This window comes from Ambystoma mexicanum, chromosome 3q, assembly GCF_040938575.1.
Source record: "Ambystoma mexicanum isolate Mex_15411 chromosome 3q, UKY_AmexF1_1, whole genome shotgun sequence".
Classification (NCBI taxonomy): domain Eukaryota; kingdom Metazoa; phylum Chordata; class Amphibia; order Caudata; family Ambystomatidae; genus Ambystoma; species Ambystoma mexicanum.
In genome coordinates this window covers 1,064,921,581-1,064,944,162 of record NC_090926.1, presented here as the reverse complement: position 1 = coordinate 1,064,944,162, position 22,582 = coordinate 1,064,921,581, and the positions used below count along the sequence as shown (strand labels likewise).

General features: G+C 44.9%; 1 long non-coding RNA gene across 2 annotated transcripts in view; it reads left to right on the top strand.

Moving 5' to 3' along the window:
- The window catches only part of LOC138583237 (uncharacterized), a 46,083-nt gene extending 23,868 nt beyond the window's left edge, over positions 1-22,215 (top strand). For both annotated transcript variants that reach the window (XR_011305189.1, XR_011305190.1), the window contains one exon: positions 18,959-22,215. This is a non-coding gene — a long non-coding RNA (uncharacterized lncRNA). The remainder of the gene's footprint in view (positions 1-18,958) is intronic.
- The last annotated feature ends 367 nt before the right edge of the window (positions 22,216-22,582 follow it).

The window sequence follows — 22,582 nt, the reverse complement described above, 5'->3', positions numbered from 1 at the left end:
AGCAACAGCATGGCGAACAAGAAAGCAGGGTACACAGTGATACAGGGGGCATGTTAACATTTACATTTGCATTTCTAACGGTGCGATTCAAGCTAATGTTCGCATCTCCACCCAAGTGTGGGACATGCTAACATTTGCATTACTATCTAGAACTGACTCTGGCTAATGTTCAAGATTTCATCTGAGTGATGCATCTGCTTCCAATATGAAGTATGGGAAGTGCTAACATTCTCATTTCTATATGAGAGCGGCACATGCTACCATTCACAATTCCATCTAAATGTGGCACATGCTATCATTTACAATTCTATCTAAGTGAGGGATATTCTACTAATCATAATTCTATCTAAGTGAGGCACATGCTACCATTTACCATTCCATCTAAGTGTGGCACATGGTAGAATACCTGAGGGAGAGATCCCTCTCCGCCTTCGTGGGATATTTTCAATCCCATTCCGTCTCCCCCTCCACATTTCCGACTAATACTGGGAAGAAGAGGCAACCGAGAGTAGTGATGATTACCTGCAAGAAACACCTTGAGAAACAGAAGGGAGACTGCCACCTACTACCATCAGGCTGTCCCATTAATAGTCAGGCAGGGTCAGGAATTTAACAATGACTACTCACACCCAGTTCTAAGTATAAAAGGTGTGGTGTTTCACAATCCAGGGAGTGAGCTGTGAATCCTGAACGGAGCAAAGAAGCCAGGGAGCTACAGATAGAAGCCTGGAGGATCTGGAAATCAGTGTGCCGAGATGCTGGCTGCATTGTGTCTAGGATGCCGGAGCGTGGCTGCCTGTGTTCTGCTGGTGGTGTGCGGAAAAGTGCTTCTTCCTTTGGGACGTGTGCCGGTCCCAACGGGGTCTGAAGACCAGGTGGTGAGACCCTGACCTCGATCCCATATGCCCGGAGAGACCGCTTTCCAGTGCAACGCTACCAAGTGAGTTTCAAGTCTTTAAGCGGGAGAAACTCTGGAGCATGCGGCAAGAGAGAGACAGATTTAGCAAGTGGCACGGAGCAGAAATCAAGAGGAAAAACAAAGTGAATGTAAAGCGAGAGAAAGGCGCTAAGATCAGAAAGAAAGCAAAATGCTTGAAGTGTAAGAAGTGAGCGAGTGACCCGAAAGTAAAGGAAAGGTGCAAGTGAGCATTGAAGAGCGAAATAAGTGTGCAAGAGGCACAATAAGGAAAATGACAGCTTTAAGGGTGCACGAAGAAGTAAATGTGCAAGAGGTAGAGTAAAGAAAGTGAATCAAAGGAAGGTGCCAGGGGCACGACACGGTGAAAGAGAAAGCCAAAGAAGGGTCAAGTGTGCACAGCAAAGTGTAAGATAACAAAGGGGTGCAGGAAGCACCTGAAGATGAGAGGATAGAAGAAAAGCAAGTACAGGAAATGCTGAGAGGGGCCAAGGATCAGAGTGGTCGTGCTTAGGATGGAGAAAGCACATAGTGTTTTCGCATCTCTGATTTTACCCCAGGAGAAGGTTGTGTGTGTGAAAGGAACTGTAGTAAAAGACAACTTCCTGACCAGTTGAATTTTGTGTTTGAAACTGAAGGGGCATAAGCTTGTGTAAAGGAGAATTCTCATTTATGGCTAATTTCCCTCACCTAGTGAGTCCCCCGACAGCTTTGCTGGACTTCTGGAGTTTCTTTTTTCCACTTGGTAAGAGTGTGAGCTTTTCCCCCACTCTTACCTATGTTTTGCCATGTGTCTTTCTCTGTTTTTATGATTGTGGACTCTGAAGTACACCACTTCAGTAACCCCCTTCTTTTTGTATGTCGTGGCACAGGGTGGTCTTCGAGACTTCCCCCAACTCCATTTCTGAGGCTGACACCAGTCCCCCAGAAAAGGGTAAAGTTGCCATTAACTCTACTTAGTCAATCTACCACAGATCCAGTACACCCCATCTTCCATGGAGTACTGGAAAGGGTTAATTTGTATCCCTTTTTTATCTGTACCTCCTAGAGCATTGTTTCGCTCTTTTAACATTTAGACTTGGCTGGTGGCAGTGGTATCCACTCTAACTTTCCTACCGCGATTATATTACATAAATGCGGTATTGTTCTTGGCTATTATATTAGCCTCGAACATAAACTCGCTGGACCAAATCGTCTTTCTTTTGGCTCCGGTTGGGTTTATTCGCCATTTCTTTTTGTTAAAGTCCTTCTTGTGTTTTACTTTGCGCGGCAAACTAGGTTTGCCTTCTTTGTTCACCGTCTTTTGGCAGGCTTCTGCTCAGAAGCCCTCCACCAGGCGCCTGGGTGTCCATGTGGGCTGAAAGTGAGGGAGGGGTGTAGTCACCCCCTGCACAGGGTATCCTAGGAAACCCAAGTCGCACTTTGCCATGATTGGCTGAGGTGGTTGTCCACCAGGCTTTGTGAATGGGGGTTTTTGCGCATAAAAGGCAGGTCTATTGGGCTAGAAGTCAGCGAGTCACCACTGGAACTACAAGGAACCGCAGAGAAGTGGAGAGAACGACGGCTGCTGCAACTATCCCGTCCCAGTGAAGCCCTGCTGCAGTCCTGAGCTATCTACCCTTCAACGACTAAGAGAAGATCCAGTTCGGAGTCTTCTTCCCTTGGGCCTAGTGGGGATAACCAGCTCATCTTCTACAGCCAGAGGATCCTCTTCCTTGGTCGAAATCGCTGCACCTGGCTGTAGTGGTCCGGAAAGCCATTTGAAGAGCCTCTCCTGTCTTTTTAAGTAGCGCACCTTTTATTCGTTGTCGCTGCTGCCGGCTTCATCCCTGTGTGGTGCAGACCCCCTTCAGATGTCCTCCTTCACAACATAGCTCCAGGAATCGTGGGTCTGCGGGAAACCAACAGGAACAACTGCCAGGGCACCAGCTGCACCATTGGAATAAGGTACTGTGTTCTGCTTGAGGAAACTGGGTGAACCCCTTTTCTTCATTTCCAAGGCTTGCCCTTGTCTTCCCTCCTTCTTATAACTTTTGCTTCTGAACATTGACAATATCGAAGTACTCTTGGCTACGTTGAATCGTGAACTATCTGACTGTGTGATCTTTGGCAACAGGCCCCCGGTGTCACTTGACCCTGGCTCTGGCCCTTTGACTTTTGAACTCTTGTCTCTAGTGTTTCTCGATTCTGTCTGCCTAACCAAAATGTTGCTTGCCCTCTGGGTATCTGAGGTGGTAAGTGTGTTTTTGCCCCGGTAGCATTTCATGTCACGGATACGCGTTTATTTAGTAGACCGAACTGTCAAAAAGTGATCGCAATCGTATTCACGGTAACATGTTTTGTTCATAACACCGGTTCATTCAAACAAAGGGTACTTACCTTGAGACATACTGTACAAAGTGAATTGGTTAGTTGTAGCATATTTGACGTGTGATTTGTGTTTAAGTTTAATAGAAGTGTTGTGTTTATAACAAATGGTTTAAAAATAAATGTACTTATTTTTCTACCTGAAACCTTGAGTCAGTGTTTGCTTGAGTCACAGTAATTGTGGTCCCTTTGTGTAATCTCTGCTACTGCTCATATACTCTTGAGATAAGCCTGGCTGCTCCGCCACTGCTACCACTCTGACAAAGTAGTACAGGCTTGTACCAAAGGTAAAAACCTGTATTGCCACCTATGGTCTTAATTGTGTGTAGTGGTCCCTAAGGGCACTGCACATTATTCTGCCTAACGGCTTTGGAAAGGGAACCCTGAGGCCTAAGAGGAATTGTTGTGTTAAACGGAACTTGCGTTTGGAACTGAAGGGGCCTGAGCTTTAGGAAGGGAACCCTAAGAGGTCTAACAAAGGTGAATACTTGTTTGGTGGGACAAGGAGGCATACGCTTGAGGAAGGAAACCCTGAGAAGCCTCAAAGAAACCGTTCTATTTTTGGTTTGTCTGAAACTTGGAAGGATTGAAGCTTGGGGAAGAGAATCCCCAGGAAATAAATAAATTGGGAGTTGCTTGACCAGAGTGCAAGAACTTTGTGTAGAAGGGTTAACACACAACCTTTTTTTGATTGTGCCAAGCTTTGATGACACTGACCAAGCCACACCTGGTGAGACCACCTAAAACCAACCTTGATATAAGATTTCTTTTTTGAATCACTATTGAATCACTATTTTTCTAGAGACTTCCTACCATATTTTATTAAACAGTGAGGGCAAACAAAGGTTTTGACAGATTTTGGTTTTGGACTTTCAGACCTCGATGTCCCTTAGAGGGAACCATCCCTTTAGAGTTGGTGCCAGTTAGGTATTCCACCAACACCAGCATTCTAGTAAATAAAGGTTTTTTATAACAATTGAGTCTGTGTCTCTCCTGTTTTACAGGCCCCCTTAAAAGATCAGACCCCATGCTGTAATTCTATGACTCCACATCATTACGTCTATACCAACAGTAATGTCTGAATTTGCTGCATTAGTGCATGTAGTATTTTAGATAATTTTTTCTCTTTTAAAAAAATGTCCACCTTCGTTTTGAGGATGGCAATGATTGGGTCACTGGTGGATGGACTGAAACTGTACCATTGTAAATATAATTCACAGGATTATTGACCCTTCTTATACAGTACGTGGCAAAGGTGTTTTTCATCCCATTTCAATGTCCAAATATAACAACTTTTTTCCTGTATTGAAGGTAAGCGCTTTTGGAGTTAAAAACAATAATGCATTTGACCATAGAATACTGCGGCCAGGAGTAACAATGTCAAGTTGCAAGCTACCAACCAGCCTAAACTGGCACACGACACACCATAGCTTACTCACCGAAAGTCGGTTATGAATAGCTAGCAGTGAGTGCACATTTTGCATCCTGCTGTGGTATAACCGCATAATGCGAGGTCCATAAATAGGCAGGCCGTCTTTACATATACCATTACCCCCATAATCCTAATGAGAACCACACTGTTCAAGGAGCCTGCGGTTGGTCAAATAGGTTTTCTTTTTCTTCACCATTGAGTTCAGGTTTTTTTATACTATTATTTTCACGTGAGGTAGGCCGTCGCCCTTGTAACAAAGGACGTAGTGGAGGAAGAGTATTTATTTTATTTATTTACATTTATAAAGTTCCCAAAGCGGCCCTGGGGCATCATGGTGCTGTTATAGCTGTGCTTACTTGGTTACAAAGACAATAGATATGAGCGCATGTCTGTGGTTCTTGGTTACATTGAACCTAATGCCAGACAGATGGCTGTTGGTACAGAAATGGCAGAGTTACAGGCTCAAAAGGTTCAGGTAGGAAACAAGAATGCCCAGTGCTAGTCTGATGGCAGGAGACCTTCCCCGGTTTGGAGGAGAGGGTAGGCATTTGGGCCCAGTAGTGAACTAATTGAAGAGCACAGTTTTGAGAGATTTGCAGAATGCTAGGTGCGAGGTCTCATTTCGCAGGGTAGTGGGGAGGGAATTCCAGTGTTTGGGGCCCAGGACAGCAAAGCTGGCACCTCCTGATTTGGCCCTTTTGAAGGAGGGGATTTTGAGCAGATTGGAGTGATGTGACCTTTTGGGTCTGGAGGAGGTAGCTCTGATTACTTTTTCAGCAAGGTAAGGGGGGGCTGTAAGTGAGAGGCAATTATGGATGATGGCAAGTGTCTTGAAGAGTATCCGTTCTTTGACCGGGAACCAGTGAGCATCGTGTCCAGCGCGGGAGATGTGCTCCCTTTTGGGAATGCTGAAGGCCACTCTAAGGGCATTCTTCTGAATGATTTGAAGTCTGTTAAGATTTTTGGACGAGGTGCAAGTTACAGTAATCCAATTTGGCTCCAATGTTCACCCTGGCTATGGAGAGGCAGTTACTAGTGGATAGGCATGGTTTGACAGCATTGATTAGTTTGGTTGTGAAGGCAGCTGAGGACGCAACGGCACTAACTTGACGTGTCATTGAAAGGGTGGAGTCTATGTACACTCCAAGGGTTTTGACTGCTGCTGAGACAGGGATTTGACTGTTGTCTATAGTAAAGGAGTTCTACTGTTTGTCAAGTTTCCTTGGGGCCTACAATGCGGAGTTTGGTTTTATCCCCATTGAGGCATAGAGCATTGTCTGCCATCCAGGGTTGGATAGTGGCGTAGGTTTTGCATAATGTTTTGTCGTCTCTTCTGTATGCGCCAGTGAGAGGAAGGAGTACTTGTGTATCATCAGCATAGTTGGTGTAGGCTATGCCGAGATTGTCCACTTCATTGAAGAGAGGTACAGTGAAGAGATTGTACAGAGTGGGAGAGATACAGGAACCCCTCCGCAGTGTATGGTAGTGTGGGCTGCTCAGAGAAAACCTTCATGGCTCTCGGCGCTCCCTTCAAGGAAGGAGGAAACCCAGGCCAGTGGCTTCTGGTGAGAAATAGGCTGAGTTCATGATTTGTCTGCAGTGTCTTGTGGTCTATAAGATCTAACGCTGCAGACACGTCGAGAAGGAGGAGCAGTGCTGGTCTGTCTTCATCCTTGATTTCACCTAGTTGGTTCTTAAGGTCCAGTAGGGCAGCTTTGATCCTGTGACCAGGGCGGAAATCTGATTGCCTCTTACCTAGGATGATGTTTTCTTCCAGAGATTGCTGGATATGTATGTATGCAGCTCTGTCTAGGATTCTTAGCAGGAAGGGCACAGTGGTGATGGGTCTGTAGTTGTTAGGAGAGGCAGGGTCTAGAGATGGTTTCTTCAGGAGAGGGCAAACCCATGCCTCCTTCAGGCAAGGTTGGACAATACTGGAGGCGAAAGATGCATTTATGAATGCTGCCAAGAAGGGTGTTAGGGTGTCTGCGCAATCTTTGATGGGCAGGCGTCTCCTTTACAATTTGAGAGTTTTATGTTTTTGAGTATGGATAGTACTTCAGGTTCCGACACATCTTTGAAGGAGAAGAGCATTTTGTTCTGCAGGGAGTGAGGGTTTTCCGATGGTGGGGTAGGCAGCTTGGCTTTGGGCAAGGCGTTGTAGTGGGATTTGATTTTGCTTTGTAGAAGGTCTATTTTGTTGAGCATGGCAGACTGGATGCTTGAGCACCAGGTTTTATCTTTTTTATGAGATCTTGGGTGGTGGTGGCTGGGGTGGCCATTTCCTTGAATATAGCAAATAGTTCCTTTTGATTCGGATTTGGCGTTAGCAAATCTGGTGTTATAGGAAGTGGATTTAGCTGCAGTGATGGCTTTTTTTATATTGTCAGGCGAATTTCTTGTAGGCAAGTAGGGTGCTGTCCTGTGGATCGGATTGCCACTTGGTGAGAGACAGACGTTTGAGAGCGCGTAGTTCCTTGAGTTCAGTAGTGAACCAAGAGTTGTCGTGTATTTGGCTTTTTGCTCTCTTTGTTTTCTAGCGGGGCAATGGCATTGATTGCTTTTTTTGATAGTCAAGTTGTAGAGTACTGCAAGAGCAAGGGGGTCCTTGGAGAATGAGGGCCTGAGGGCTGGAATCTCTAAGAATGGTAGGATATTTTTTTGTTTTGTTATTTTACGAGTGCGTCTGGCTAAAACAGGTGAGGGAGTGTTGGGTGTAGTGGTTTTAGTGGTGGATGGAATGGAGAAATTAATGAGGTGGTGGTCCGTCCAGGGGGAAAGGGTGTTGGAGCTCATGTCTACATTACAGTTATGATCCGCTACCCAGTCTAGAGTGCATCCTATGGCGTGGGTGGGGTTGGAAATTTGTTGCATGTATCCCAGGTCATGAAGAGCTTTGGCAAGAGATTTGGATTGTTTGTCTTTTGGGCCGTTGAGGCCAAGGTTTAGGTCACCTAGTAGTAGGGATTTAGTGGTGTTTTTCAGGTTATTTCCTACTAGGTGGAGCAGGTTTTCCTGGAACTCCAGTAGTGGGCCAGCCGGTCGGTAGGATTAAGATTAATGGGTATTCGATCTAGCCATTCACATTTTGAATTAAGACCTTTTTAATAAATTGCTTGCTATACATTTTATCTTATAAAAATCACTGCAACAGTTGTTACTGTTAACATTCTATGTTGTGCCCATTTGATCAACCTTGGAAAACTATGGTCCATTCACCCTGCAAAAGGTAGGTTCTCGTAGGGTGGGCAATATATCCAGTTTTGGAGATATATTGATATATTTTCAATTTCGATATAGGATGAGGCAATATTGTGTGTGTGTGTGTGTGTGTATATATATATATATATATATATATATATATATTATTTCTGAGGCTTGTGGAATCTGCTTAGATCACATGCTGTGCATAGGCCGACATCTAGTGGAAGCTGCAGAGTATTACAGTTTGTTTTTCGAAACTCGAAAATGGGCGTAGACACTGGGCGTGCCAGTAATACTATCCCTAGTGTGACATCCACTGTACCCATGATCCCTCACGCGTGTAGGATCCTTGGATTGTTTTTTCCACCATACTGGTCGGAAGCATTCCGTGGAGTTCCCTGGCTTTAGCCATAATTTTGCTAAAAGTTAGAATATTTCCCTGTTTCTTCCATACCCACGTCGAGTCATCAAAGTTTGAAGCTCGACGCCGGCCCGGAGAAGAAAACTACCGTCGAGAGATGCACGACGGACTTTGGGCCTCGGAAGGCCTCTGGCCGCGCCCCAGGCCTTGGAAGGCCTCTGGCCTCGGCCCTGTACAAGGAGAGTGGGTGGTGGTACATACTCTTCACTCACTTATATTCATATATATATGTATATTCCTACACACTAGCCCGCTGCCACAGGGTGCGTATGGAGGGTACCCCTTTCCAATTTTGCCCCAAGTGCAACCGCAAGTACCCTTGGGTTGACAGACATGCCATCTGTAACCTCTGCTTGCCGAGGGACCACCCCGAGGCGAACTGCAGAGCTTGTAGCCGGTTCAAGGCTAAGACTCTAAAGGACCGTTCGACCAAACGTTGGGCCCAACACGCCAGGCAACAAGAGGCCATGGAAGCGGAGGGCGCCTTCAGTGATGGCAGAGACGCCATACTATCAGAAGGCGAGGGCAACGTGGCGTGGAAAGACAGCCAAGCGCAAGTCCCCGACCTCGGAAGGTTGCCCGGCAGGGCAGCTATGGGGAAGAAACCCGGCAACACGAGCGCTACCCACACCACTTCCACTAAACACTCGAATACCAACCGAGACTCAACGCGCGTGTCGAGTTCTCGGAAAGAGGCACAAAGAGAACAGTCCACTGAATCGGTGTCCTCTGGGCGTTCTCGGTCAAGATCGCCACATGACACCAGGCAGCCATTCACTGTTGCCAAGAGTGCCTCACTCACCAAAGTCATGGACGTACGATCGTCCGAAGACGAAGCCGACCACCATCCCCAGGCCGCACTCCAGGAGTCGGCGTCAGCAGATGCACGACGGCTGCTCCCGGGTACCAACCCGAATCTCGACGCCAGAAGGCAAAAATCCATGAAGGTGAAAACACCAGGGAAGCACTCTTCCACTCACGGGGAGGGGGGAAAACAGCAGAAGAAACATTCTCAGCCTTCTTCTGCACCACAGAAACATAAGGACAGTTCACAGTCTTCTGTTACCAAGACTCCTGCACAAGCCCATAGGTCCAGTCAAGATATTGCAGGGAAACCCTCGCAAGAAAGGGTAATCCCCAGCTCTAAAGAATGGTCCAGTGAGGATATAGACAGAGTTATGTCTAGAATGTCATCCCTAGCAGACTTCTATGCCAAGAATCCAGAACACTTCCTCTCCTATACCCCTGACTGGGCTACTCCCTCAGGGTCTAGGGACCCGCAACCCCCTGGTAAGAAACCTCGAGTTCAGGTACCAACGCAAAGTCGGTCTTCTGACCCTTTCTACATACAGCCATACTCTCAGTATAATGAGGATCCACTACTAGATCAGGATCCAGATTTGGCAACGTTGGACGACCAAACTGGGATGGACTACTACGGGGATGACGAGGACAGAGAGGAGGATGAAGATGACCCAGAAGTCGGTTGTAGGTCAGCTGGTCGAATCTAAATGGTTGACAGGACAAATGGTCGACACCAAAAGGTCAACAGGTCAAATGATGGATTTTCTTTTTTTTTTTTTTCACTTTTTATTTTTTCCACATTTTCTTTTTTTTTGGGGGGGTCCCTCCAACCCCCTTTTTTTTTTTGCTAAAACCCCCTTTTTTTCCCTAATGAAAACCTAAAAAAATATATATAACTAAAAATAAATTCGATCATTTGTCCTGTCGACCAAATTGTGTAGACCATTTGTCTGTTGACCATTTGACTAGACACCCCAGAAGTCTACAGAGTAGACTCCCCAGTAGGCAAGGAACCTCCGGTTACCGACTCTCCAGTCGATAACCAACCTCTCCTAAATGAGGTTTTGTCTAGAGCGGCAGAACACTTGCGCATAGATACACAGGGAGCTCAGGAGGAGAGGGACTTAGCTGAGGAACTAATGGGAGAAAAGAGACCCATTGCCCAGGCCATCCCCATTCTCAAGTCTATACAAAGGAGAATTGATCCTTCCCTTCTCAATATGAACATCACCAGGGCAGTAAACCCCAGGATCGAAAAGTTGTTCAGGGCAGCCCAGTCAGACCCACTGTACATAAGGGGGCAACTGAAACCGGACTCCCTGGTAGTGACTAATACCCAAAAGAGGGCAGGAACGCCCTTATCATCGTCTGAGGCTCCCCCCGACAAGGAGAGCAAAAAGATCTACGGGTTGGTAAAGATGGTAGCCTCCACTTCCGCCTACCAGGCAAGGATTGCCAACTCCACACTCTGCTGGCTAGTTACAACTGCCACCAGTGGGAACAAGTTGCTGCACTGATCGACTCCGCACCGGAACCTTTAAAAAAGCCAGTTGGCACAGGTTGCGTCATAGGGGAGAGCCGTTTCCGGTTGCATCCTTAAGGCAACCTTTGATGCGGCGGATAACGCCGGCAGGCTGATTGCAGAGAGCACTGTTATTAAGAGGCATGCTTGGCTAAGACAATAGGGTTTTAAACCCGAGACACAAGCATCCTTAATAGACAAGGCGGTGGAGCCTGAGCTACTGTTTGGCAAGGCGGCAGAGGACGCATTAAAAAATGCCAAGGATTAGTACGAGACTCTGAAATCCCTGGGACAGTTGACCAACAAGCCCCCTAATCAAAGAGGGAATGACAATTTTCGTCGCCCACGCGGCCAAAATTCACAAAGAGGCTCCAACTATTCTCAGGGGCAGGGTACTCCATGGGGTAACAACCAGCAGTCTACCCAAAATTACAACAGGGGAAACAAGATGGGTCGTGGTAAGGGTAGAGGCAGCACCAGCAGAGGCGGCACGCCTCCCGCAAAACAGTGACGCCGAGATCAGGGTCCCTTCCCACGCATCTCCATTAGGGTGACGCATTACCAACTTCACCCAAGCTTGGGAAGGGATCACATCAGACAGATGGGTGCTGTCCACAGTGTCCGCAGGATACTGCATAGAGCTGCTCGAGCGTCCCCACAACCACCCTCCACGACAAAAGGTACATTCCTTAGACCACCAGAAGATCCTCCTCGAGGAGATTGTCAATCTTCTAGAAAAGGACGCGATCGAACTCGTCCCGGGCAAACGGGTAAACAAGGGTATTTATTCAACTTACTTCCTTGTGCCAAAAAAAGATTTGACAATGCGCCCAGTTTTAGACTTATGCCCTGCAAACAAGTATGTCAAGCCCCAAAATTTTCACATGGCTACTCTCCAAGAGGTAATCCCCCTCCTAAAAAAAGCAGGAATACATGGCAACATTGGACATGAAAGATGCCTATTTTCATATTTCCATGTTCCCAGTGCACAGAAAATTCTTGCGCTTCAAGGTGGACAGTCAGCACTACCAGTTCAAGGTGCTGCCCTTCGGTATAGCCTCGGCTCCAAGGGTATTCACCAAGGTTCTGGCGGTGGTGGCGGCAGACCTACGCAGGGAGGCAATCCCAGTGTACCCTTACCTGGATGACTGGCTCATCACAGGGGAAACCCCAGCAATTTGTAGTGCAAACATTCAAAGAACGATCGACCTCCTCTTCGAATTGGGTTTCTCCATAAACGAGAAAAAATCAAGTCTGGTGCCAAGCACCTCCAAACAGTTCCTAGGAGCTGTTCTAAACACACAAGATGGGTTGGCCTTTCCATCAGAGGAAAGAATTCTGAATCTACTGCTGCAAATTCCTCTATAGTGGGCTGGTCACCAGATAACGGTGCGCAAAGCGATGCGTTTGCCAGGCATGATGGCGTCATGTATTTACCTGGTCCTGCGCATGCGTCCCATGCAAGAATGGTTGGCGAAACAGTGGTTTCAGGCAAGTGGTCAGTGGGACGATCTAGTGGTCGTTTCGCCAACATTTGTACAAAGTCTTCACTGGTGGACAAGAGAAAACCTGTCAAAGGGGAAACCCTTTTACGATCCCGAGGTACAGGCTGTAGTCACAACAGACGCATCCCTGTCAAGGTGGGGAGCACACCTTCTTCACCACACAGCTCAGGGTCTCTGGTCTCACACAGTGGCCAAGAATCATATCAATCTGCTAGAGCTTCTGGCAGTATTCAGAGCGCTTCAAGCATTCGAGCCCCACCTGTTGAACCTGTCAGTGCAGATCTTGACAGACAGCACAACAGCAATGTTTTACCTAAACAAGCAGGGAGGGACTCGTTCACCAAATCTGTCCAAGCTTGCCCAGAAAATTTGGATATGGGCACTCAGACAGAACATCTACCTGTCAACTCAACATGTTCCAGGGGAGCTCAATTCACTAGCGGACGCTTTGAGCTGAGTTCCCCTCCCAAGAGAAGACGTAGAAGACATCTTCTCACAGTGAGGTTTGCCCACTATAGACCTATTCGCCAGAAGCGAAAACGGACAATGCCCAGACTTCGCATCCAGGTTTCCCCAACCAGGTTCCAAGGGGAACACCCTGTGGACGAACTGGTCAGGGATGTTTGCCCTGTTACGCTTTTCCACCAACTCCTCTGAGGAAGGTGGTCAACAAGATGCACAAGGAATCGATGACGCTCATCCTAGTTGCTCCCATGTGGGCGAGACAACCGTGGTTCCCACACCTGCGCATACTAGTAGCGTGCAAACCCATCAGACTCCCGTGCTGGTACAACCTACTATCCCAGCACCAAGGTCAAACAGTGCATCCTCAACCAAGCTCAATGAACTTGGCAGCATGGCTCCTGAAGTCATAGAGTGTGGACACACTCAATTTACCACAGTGGAGCATGGACATCCTTAAGGAATCTAGGAAGCCAAACACTAGGCACTGTTATTTTGACAAATGGAAAAGATTTGTTATCTGGTGCCAGAATAGACAAATCAACCCGGTTGATTGCACTCCTTCCAATATTGTCACCTACATGCTCCACCTGCTGGATGCAGGGTTGGTATTTAATTCACTTAAGGTACACCTGGCAGCTCTGTCAGCCTACACCACCACCCATAACAAGGTTTCGTGGTGGAAAGTACCAGTGGTTGAAGCCTTTATGGAAGGGGTAAAGAGACTCCACCCTCCAATTTCTAACCCACCACCGCGGTGGGACCTTAATGTGGTGCTTGCTAAACTCATGGGGCCACCTTTTGAACCCATGCATAAAGCCAGTCTTATGCCAGTCACCTGCCATATAAAACTGTCTTCTTAGTAGCCATTACATCCATAAGAAGGGTCAGTGAAATTCAGGCTCTGTCAGTGCAGGATCCTTTCTTTACTGTTCATAAAGATAAACTGGTTCTACGTACACACCCTAGGTTTTCACCAAAGTTTATTTCTAAATTCCACGTTAACCAGTCCATTGAGCTTCCGGCTTTCTTCCAAGAACCCAAGAGCTCGGCTGAGGTGAAACTACACACTGTAGATGTGCTGAAGAGTGGTCCTCTACTATGTAGACAAGACCAGGCTGCTAAGAAAAACAGACCAACTGTTTGTCTCTGTAGCTACAGGCAAAGAGGGAGATCGCATCTCTAAAGGTGCCATCTCTAAGTGGATTGTTAATTGTATCCAGCTGTGTTACTCCCTTTCAGAAAGAACTCTGCCTTTCACGCCAAGAGCCCACTCTACAAGAGGCATTGAGGCCACTCTGGCTTTCATTGCAAATGTACCCCTTGACACCATTTGCAAAGCAGCTACTTGGAGCTCTATTCACACTTTTACTCAGCACTACTGCATTGACAACCATTCCAAGACAGATACCCAAGTGGGACAAGCGGTTCTAAGACATCTGTTTGCTCAGGACCCTTCTCACATCCCACCTCCTTCTAATACTGCTCGCTAATCTATGCACAGCATGTGATCTAAGCAGATTCCACAAGCCTCAAAAGGGATACATTACTCACTGTAATCGTATTTCTGATGCTTGTATCTGCTTAGATTCACATGCGACCCACCCTTCCTCCCCTCTGAGAGAAGGCGCATGGATGCTTGTAGTCTTATCTTCCTTTATCTTCTTGGATAATCTGTACTCGCGATACTCCTCATGCTACCTCATGTCAGAAAAAATACAATCAGAGGGTCCTACACGTGTGAGGGATCATGGGTACAGTGGACGTCACACTAGGGATAGTATTACTGGCACGCCTAGTGTCGACGCCCATTTTCGAGTTTCGAAAAACAAACTGTAATACTCTGCAGCTTCCACTAGATGTCGGCCTATGCACAGCATGTGAATCTAAGCAGATACAAGTATCAGAAAAACGATTACGGTGAGTAATGTATCATATATATATATATATATATATATATATATATATATATATATATATATATATATATATATATATATATATATATATATATATATATATATATATATATATATATATATGTGTGTGTGTGGTGAGACAAGGAGGAGAAAAGCCGCACTCCAAGCCTGAGGTCTGCGAGCCCCAGAAAAAAAGTGACAAACTCGAAGCAAATAAGCAAAAACGAGTTTAATAAGTGGTAAAAAAAAGTAGGCAAAAAAACACAGGACGCCAGGGCAGTGTCCTGAACGACGCGTTTCGCGCTTCCCCGAGAGCTTGTTCACATTATATAATATATTTGCATACACAATTTTTTACATTTTTTTATTGTTACATTTTGATATTTATACCGCTGTGTGTATTCTCAAACGTAAAGAGGAACCCTGTATTTGCAGTTTATTTTGATCAATGTCTTATAAGGGTGTTTGTGACATCTCACATGTATTTGGCAACTTACAACTGAGCATTTATCCCACATAAACACTATTGATATATAGCGAGAAATAGCCCAAAAATACTGATATTTCATTTTGGTCCATATCGCCCAGCCCTGTGTGAGGGGTCAGAAATAAACGCCAGACACAATTGTCATAAATGGTTTGGGAAAATGCCTCTCTGACCCTGCTCTAAGAGAAATGTACCTACCTAAAGCCAAAACTATGGATCTGTCTTTTGTCAGGATATCAGAAATCCAAACCATCCTTGTGTCCAAACGTTCTATCTTGCTGTAGTGATACACGAAATTGCAACCTTGCCAATCAGGGCTTTAGATGACAGCATTAGCCGCTGAAAGCCAATAGTGTATTCAAAGTATGTGCTAAAAATGCTGACAGTAGTCTGTTGTAGCACTTCCATTATGCAGTAGTGAGCTACAAGGAATATGACAGGCAGGGAGGGCCCCCAGCTATGTAGCTAATAGGTTTTTGGAGTGTTTGGAACATCATGGCACCTATATAGCGCTTAGATAGCCAGTCTTAAGCGCTATAAACACTAAGCTATGAGTGCATGCCTTTTAGAGCTTGCAGATGGGGTTAATACATCCCTGCTTCCCTTAGAATATTCAGCCTCACTAACGTTAGCCCTGGCCCCAAGCTAATCTTCCTTTTCTCTGGGAAGGTACTGATAAGACATTCCTCAGCCAGCGCAGATGGGAACAAGGGAGGGGGTAGGAGCGAGCAGGGAGCATCTCAGAGAGAGCTGGGTTTTTTCCATGAGCCAGTTGCACAGGGAAAGTTCTGGAACTGTGCGTCATGGTGACTGACAGCAAGAAGTTATAAAATATCCATGCACACATGGATCAGGGGGAGATCGCCTGTGGACTTGATTCGTGCAGAAACAGGTGCCCGGCATTGGCTCATACGGTGTCCTTCAGCATTGTCCTCTGAGCGGGGCTTGTTTACAGCTAGCTTATGAGGGCCCAAGGTCTCCCCAGTGCTGATTAAAGGGACGTAAGACTGTGTTTCTCTATGTTTCTCTATATTTCTCTATGTTTCTCTATGTTTATCTAAGTTCCATGTTTCACTATATTTTGCATTGCTCTAAGTGTTATGCTTTGTAATATTCTGTAACTTGAATCCCAAATGTATATGAAATTCACTGCTTAGAATAAATATGCTAATAACACTTTGAGGGTGTCATTTGTCACTTGCATGAGATCACTGCTCAGCACAATAGAACCTGTATTTTGGGCTGAATTGGGTATTTTTGCTCTCAAAGGGCTGGCCCCGAGGAAGATTTTGCCCAATATCAAGACATTTGGTGGCAGCGGTGGGATTGTGAAGAGCAGTGCCATGCTGACATGACAAATGGTGTGAGAGAACACAGTGTAGAGTGGGGAGCAGGCTGTCGCATTTCCTTGATGGTCTCACTGCAGCTCTGAGACTTCAAAAGGCAGCAATGTTGTGTCGGCTTGCCGTGGCCGATAGCTTGTGTGGTTAAGACTCCCTTCATGGGATTGGTGCCAGGGAGTACAAGGCAATAAACGAGCGGGAAATGGCTTTGTTTAAAGCACTCCGATGAATGGTTAAGAAAGATGTATGCTCAATTAGAAAAAGAATTTTATCATGTGGTTTCCCAAGTTTAAAGTTGTAATTTGGAATGCATAATGAGACGGAGTTCTCATCTCTATTCTGTCATGAGGGCAGGAAAAAAAAAATAATTGCAGGGATTTGACATGCAAATTGTGAATAGTGATTTAACCATTGACTCAGCCCCAGTGTGCTAGCGAGTGGGGGCTGTAATGTTCGGAGGCGAAGGTTCGTTTTTTTTTTTTTGATATATGCTTTTGAAGGGTTGGCATTCCTGAATAATGAGGAAGGGGAATGAGCCATGCTTAGGAGAATGAGTAACATCTGTGCTGAGAGCCTAAAGAGTTTTTTCTTTCTTTTGGCAACTGTAAAATTCCATGTGCTAATGGTGGCAAATTCTGTTTAAAGGAAACACACTAAAATGGTTATATTGCATTTTAGGCTGTGCCATGCTTTTATTGGGTGAGAGACTCACTTAAAAGGAAAGTGAGTGAATGTTATTTGGATTTTCGATTTTTGTGTACTGATTTGAAATTGCAGAACCAGCTTGCAATGGTTGGGGGGAAAAACAATTTATATTTTTCTAAATTGCCCCTGGAGTATTTTTGACTGTCCCCATGCTATGCCATGGATTTGTGCTGTTGCCTCATTAGTGATGTATGCTTTGGAAATAGTGACCTGTTGACTGTGATACATGGGGAAAAATGTTGTTGACACATTAAACAGCCCACAAGCAATAGAGTGTGGGTTGTTCTTGCAGAAAAAAAAAACGTGCAGGGAGCTGCACTAAATATGGCATTTTTATTTTTTAAATGCACTGAACTGAGTGGTTATAGTTTGGCAATGGTACAACAGAATGAAACATCTGTGTGTGATAAGATAGCACAAAGATTTAATGGGTTGTGAGTTCTCTTGAAAGATCGCACATTACAAGAAAAAAAAGACGCTTTGACATTTTGCAAAATTACATGGAGTAGAAAAATGACAAGAAAAGTGCCGCTTTTGAAAACAAGAGTCTTGCTGTGTGTGCAGAGCTTGTGCCTTGAAGCTGTCTTGGGCGAGGTGTGTGAAGGCAAACAAAAGCAGAAACAGTACAAGAAAGAGTTAATTTGGATGAATTGTCTGAAACGAGTGAAGCCGCCACAGTATAAGAGTTATAGGCAAAAGAGATAAGCTGCGTGCTAATGGCGCTGCCAGGTGCACACGAAAGATAAACATGCCTGCATTCCTGAGGAAGGGGGAGCAAAAACAGAGAGCTGTTCAAAAAGTAAAGAATTTGCCTAGTAAACTGTGGTACGGAGCAAAGGCTTCATGCAGGATGGCAGACGGGCACATCACATCTGAACATTTACCTATGCATCTGTAAATGGGCCAAGAAAAGACAGCTGCCCATTCCAACAGACATTACTGTGCAAACCGCATTCCCATGTGATGTGATGTGAAGTGAAGTAAAGCGCTATTGCTGTGCAAGCTGCATTCCAATGCTCCATGTGATGTGAACTGAAGTAAAGCGCTGTGCACTGGAGAAGAAACCTCTAGGCGCTTTGAGAAGAGAAAATACACATCTGGCAAACTGCAAGCTACATTGCCAGGGATGGAGTAACTGACAAAGACATTATGGCCTTCCAGATGGAAGCAAAACTGACAAAAGTGCTTAGCCGTTTTGCAAGAGACAACATGCAGAGCGGGGCTTTGAAGTACAACATGAACACTGCACATTAGCCATGATCCAGAAGCCACACGGCTTAGTGCAAGAATGAATGATTTGTTGAAGCAACAAAAGAAACTGACTCAGACTATCGCACTCAAAGGAGTGGTTCAAAAACAGCAAACGCCCTTTGAAAAAAAAAATGACAAGTGAAAAAACCAGAGGCTTGAAAAGACACTGCTAAGAAAAGAAAGATAAATACTGAAAGACTTTACCTTTGAAAAATGGAGTGATGCCAGCAGGGCAACCTAAACCAAGATCATGGGACACTGGAAGCAAGTTGGCGCCTGGCATTGGTGATCGCTTTGGTGAAAAAGAAAAGCATTGTGCGACCTGGGTACTTACTATATGGCTTTGTAAAAGCACAGATCAGTCTGAGGTACCATTGACCAGCTATGATTGCATTGCACAAATGAGTTTGTGATTAGGCAGTTACACCCCGTATGGTTGAGTGTAAATAAGCCCCCAGAAACATGCAGAAAGGTGATAAATAATTGCAGTAGCAATGACAAAGTGTGTAGTTACCTGATGAGACTTTTTGAAGATGGGGGTGGTATTATGGGAAGCGGTGGATAACGCTGATATTGAAGTTTTGATGACATCCTAACATTTCTGTTTGTATTTTGCCTAGGCAAAGCACGACAAGACATTTCATAATATAGGAAGATAATATGCAGTTTGTGGGTGACACTGATCAAAGAAGGGTCAGACGCATTCTCAGAGAAAGCGAGCCACTGCGACATGCTATTTCAACTTTAACGTGCCCTGCACCGCACTCAATGCTGTAACCTGCGAATAGTGTCCAACAGAGTAATAACTTTTACTGAATTGGCACGATGCAGACTTGGCTAATTATCAAGTATTTGATGCTACACATTTAAATGACATGTTTTGCCCTTTCTTGTTTAAAGGACTATGGACAATGAATTGTGGACTGTAACATCAGGCACCACATACAGCTGTGTGACACAGCAATTGAATGCTAACACATTGAAAAATGGTTTTTAAATGCACTGTTGAGATGAATCTGAAAAAACCAAATGGTTTTCCTCTTCCAACTGAATGGCTTTAACCTGAGATGTTTTGTTTTTTGAAAAAAAAAATATTCTACATTGCACGTAGGCAGGAGAATGATTTATGAACTGTTGGGGCAGCAGAATTATGCAAGCAGGAGCGTAATTTATTTTGAGATAAGATGGGTGCGCACATCAAAGTCACCTGTGCGTAGGTTAAGATTCTTAATTGAAGTAATGCTGCCAAGTGTATGAGCTATAATTTGAAATGGTAATCTTTGAAACACTGGATACTTTTACAGCCAGCTTAAGGCAGGTAAATGAAACCATGACTGACTTGATGTTTGATTTTATGACACAGAGTGTGACACGGTTTTTTGTTAAACCAACCAGTTTCATGTTTTTGTGGGGACAGCTGTCTCCAGCACACTAATGCAAAGAGTCACCTTTTGATTGTAAACATTTGGAATAATTCTTTGGAAAAGCGCTGCAAATGAGTATCCACATGGAATTGCTAGAGTACTGGCCTGGCACATTGTCAGGCATCTCTTGTCACTGAATGGATACCATTTGTTTAATTTGTCTAATGTGATGTTTTTCTGACCAAGAACTGCAGCGAGTGTTCTCGCCAAGATTTAATGAACTATAACTTGACTAAATGAATTTTTTCCATGGTGTGATGAAACAGCCACTGCCGGATAGTAGTATGGTGTTTGTGGCTAAAGTTAATATTGTATATGGTAGATATCCCACTTGAAGAAGGGTATTCTCCAAGTCACAGAAGGTAGACACTGTGAACCTGTTAGATTTTCCAGTGGTAAGACAACATGTAAATTGTAGACTGGTAATGCACACCTTCATTATTACAGTGCTACACTTAGACATAGATTTATCATGAGGCAATGTTTCCTTAGTACTACCAAGCTGCTACAAATGGAGTCCATTTCTATGGCCCATCACTAGAGTGCGTGTAGCTAGGGAGCTAGATTCATTAATTGCAGGAGCTTTATATGCTTGTGACATAGAAACTGTGCACTATAAGCTAGCCACTATGGGTTCTGATGCCAGCTCTGCTATAGAACTTCTGGCCTAGTGGGGCCCATTGATATGCCCAGCACTGCTACAAGTATTGACAGCCAATTGAAGATAACAGAATTTTAGACATGAAGACATTTTTGTCTGCCATAGGGCAGGTCAACAAGACTGCTAAATACACACAATGCATTGTATGGCAAACATTGTTAAATCAGCAGGTGTTGGCTTTTTACTGGGTGGGGGCGACCATCCTCCACACACTGGCACGCAGAGCTACAGTTACCAGCATACATATGGATTGAATTGCTTGCTTTTGATTGCATGAATAACACATGCCATGCTTTGATGTAAATTAGTAGAATTGTTTTTATTTAGACAACCTGGTGCCCATGGGTTCACCTTGTTCACGAAATTAGATGGTTTCTGGTTGGGTTCCACCTACCTGGGGGAAGTGTCTAGTCACACAGCCCATAGTCACGCTTGAATGCCCTGGGATCAGGGGGAGGGTAGGCCCTTAGGGTGAAAGGCTGCCAGGTTTTAGAATTGGTAACCATACATAAATGCAATAGTGCATTGTAGATTAGACTACACTGGATTGCCTTGACATTTTAACTGCATGCTGCTTTTTAACTGACAATCAGTTATACAAAATTGATTTAGGTATTTTTGTGTAGGCCAGGTTTTGGCTAGAGTAAATGTCCATGTTCACTTGGCGTAGGTATTTTTGTGTAGGCCAGGTTCTGGCAAGGGTATATGTCACTGTTCACTTTGTGTACATTTTTGTTTAGGTAGTGTTTTACCTTGCATGCCACGCTAACTAACCGCTAGAAGATAGTTTGCTTAAACCTCTTGCAAAGCCCCAAGGTCTTTATCGCTGCACTAAATACTATATTGATAGGTATTAGTCAGCATTTTGTCGCACACACGTTGAATAGGGGTGGAATGTAGTGATACACGAAATTGCAACCTTGCCAATCAGGGCTTTAGATGACAGCATTAGCCGCTGAAAGCCAATAGTGTATTCAAAGTATGTGCTAAAAATGCTGACAGTAGTCTGTTGTAGCACTTCCATTATGCAGTAGTGAGCTACAAGGAATATGACAGGCAGGGAGGGCCCCCAGCTATGTAGCTAATAGGTTTTTGGAGTGTTTGGAACATCATGGCACCTATATAGCGCTTAGATAGCCAGTCTTAAGCGCTATAAACACTAAGCTATGAGTGCATGCCTTTTAGAGCTTGCAGATGGGGTTAATACATCCCTGCTTCCCTTAGAATATTCAGCCTCACTAACGTTAGCCCTGGCCCCAAGCTAATCTTCCTTTTCTCTGGGAAGGTACTGATAAGACATTCCTCAGCCAGCGCAGATGGGAACAAGGGAGGGGGTAGGAGCGAGCAGGGAGCATCTCAGAGAGAGCTGGGTTTTTTCCATGAGCCAGTTGCACAGGGAAAGTTCTGGAACTGTGCGTCATGGTGACTGACAGCAAGAAGTTATAAAATATCCATGCACACATGGATCAGGGGGAGATCGCCTGTGGACTTGATTCGTGCAGAAACAGGTGCCCGGCATTGGCTCATACGGTGTCCTTCAGCATTGTCCTCTGAGCGGGGCTTGTTTACAGCTAGCTTATGAGGGCCCAAGGTCTCCCCAGTGCTGATTAAAGGGACGTAAGACTGTGTTTCTCTATGTTTCTCTATATTTCTCTATGTTTCTCTATGTTTATCTAAGTTCCATGTTTCACTATATTTTGCATTGCTCTAAGTGTTATGCTTTGTAATATTCTGTAACTTGAATCCCAAATGTATATGAAATTCACTGCTTAGAATAAATATGCTAATAACACTTTGAGGGTGTCATTTGTCACTTGCATGAGATCACTGCTCAGCACAATAGAACCTGTATTTTGGGCTGAATTGGGTATTTTTGCTCTCAAAGGGCTGGCCCCGAGGAAGATTTTGCCCAATATCAAGACACTTGCCTCACACAATCAACTAAATAATAAGGTGAGAAGGCAAATGTCTTTAACCTGGTATTTGCAAAAAAGTGTTCAAATAAAAATATAACTGCTCCAACATAACGTTCTCCAAGATAACAGAACCTTGCTTGCAGGAGGTGGCTCCCTTTCCCTGGATTCTTTTGATGGTATGGCAATGTTTCTTGGTCTAACAGTTCTTTCTTTTCTTGGCCCACAACAATTCCTGTTAGGTAC